Source organism: Tachysurus vachellii, chromosome 13 (genome assembly GCF_030014155.1).
Source record: "Tachysurus vachellii isolate PV-2020 chromosome 13, HZAU_Pvac_v1, whole genome shotgun sequence".
In the NCBI taxonomy this organism is placed as follows: Eukaryota; Metazoa; Chordata; class Actinopteri; order Siluriformes; family Bagridae; genus Tachysurus; species Tachysurus vachellii.
In genome coordinates this window covers 13,964,084-13,966,103 of record NC_083472.1, presented here as the reverse complement: position 1 = coordinate 13,966,103, position 2,020 = coordinate 13,964,084, and positions in this window count along the sequence as shown.

Genomic DNA, 2,020 nt, shown 5'->3' with positions numbered 1-2,020 from the left:
AGAATTAAATCTATACTGTGTTCTCTGGGTAACAGTAAGGAAATCACAGGTAGTGTGCACTTTATGAGGTAATGGTCTGTGATGTCATCACTTTGAGGTATGATATCTATATCACACCTCACCAGTCTGACGAGGCTCATGTATCCTCATGTGCTCATACTGTATATCCTGATGGGGTAGACTCATTTAGACTGATGTAATCATTTGGTTTAATCCAAGTTTCAGTAAGGCAGCATGCAGTAAGGCTATTTTCTGAGATGATTTCATTTACAATAAGTGCTTTGGGTGCAAGTGATCTAATATTCAGAAGCCCAAACATTAGGAACTGTTTTTGTTTGTTCCTTTGGCATTTTTCTGGTCTAATTACGGTAAGATTATTTCGAAAACTTCTCATGCATTTACTTTTTGATCTCACTACTCGGGGAACAGACAGTAGTATTTCTATAGGATGAGCTATGTGTGCATTTGTGTCAATGTGATGAGGTGAAGGATGGCTATTGAAATTTAGATTTAGATTTAATTCGTAGTTTACCAGTCAGAAGGTATGCAGCGCCCTGGAGATGTGGTCCGAGAGGATCTCCGCTCCAACTCTGCTGGGGTGAAGGCCATCAGCACGGAATAGCCTAGGATGCTCCCAGAAAACATTCCAGTTATCAATAAAGAGTAAATTCTGAGCCTGACACCATGACTGTAACCATTCATTTAAAGCAAAAAGTCTACTGAACCTTTCGATTCCTCGCTGGTACGTGGGAAGCGGACCAGACACGATGATCCTTGTCGTGGGTGCTGTGCTGCAAATCGTCTCCACCAGGGTGTTGAAGTCCCTCTTCAGGATCTCCGACTGCCTCAGGCTGGTGTCGTTTGTGCTGGCATGAAGAACCACAGCTCCAGTGTTCCTGCTCACGGCCCAAGGTACCTGTGCAGCGACATCAAGAACACGAGCACCAGGTAAGCAGTGAGTGCGAGCCTTACCTTTAGCCACAGTAGCATGGACGTGGTGGACGAGGGAGTCTCCGATGATCACAGCGTCGCGGTTCGTCTCGTGAAGGGGGGGTGAAGCGGTTCCAGCTGGGGATCTCGAAAACCGGTGGCAGAGGAGGGGGAGAGGTCCTTGACCGGCGCTCGGCTCGCATCTTCCGCTGCTGCACCCAGGGTCTGCGGTACCCTGGCACCAGAGTGAACAGCATCTGGGCAGGCCGGTTCCTGGGTGCGCTGGGCCTGGACAGAGAAATACACAGAGTAGAGGTGGAGGGAGTAGTGTTTTCATGCCGGGAATGAGACAGGTGAGAGACCGACTGGGAAGCTTCCAGCGCGGCTTTCTGCTCCCGCAGCTCAGCCTGCTTCACCTGTAGGTCACGGATCTGCTTCCCCACGGCCTCCAGCTCCAGTTCCACTGAGTGCAGCTCAAATGTGTCCTCACCTGCACCTGCAGAGACACAAGCGACATGGTGTTATACAGATGGAAGTACGTCACTCGCAAGTGATCTTTCACCCAGGTGTCTCGTTGGGTCTTAAAATGCACTGCTGCTGCCAGCGAAAATGCAGCAAACAGTAAATGCTGTTTTTTGTAGCATAACCGCCGTAACAAGTTTTTTCGTCTTCCAAAGCGTGTTCCATTTCAATTACCCCAGAAATGAGGTAAAATATATTTGCATTTTGGGCGGGAATAGAAAGATTGGATTGATATCCGATTCGCCAAGACGCATTTATGTGGCCTAATGTAAATGGAACAGTTTTAACAAATCAGATAGCTATCGGATCAGAGAAAACACAGGAAGTGACCAGGTGTAAAAAGGCCCTTAGTTTATCTGCACAGCACAAAATACCACTTGTAATTTAAGGATGTAACCAAATACAAATAATAAGAGTTTCTGGACTTGTAACCTAAATACCACTTAACACCCTTTAACTTTTTAGCATTGAAACAATTTTACCAGACCTTGGGCTCAGGCTCTCTGAAACAGGGTATATTTGGAATACTCTTATCTCTTTCCCACTCAGAGTATTTAGACATGGTTCT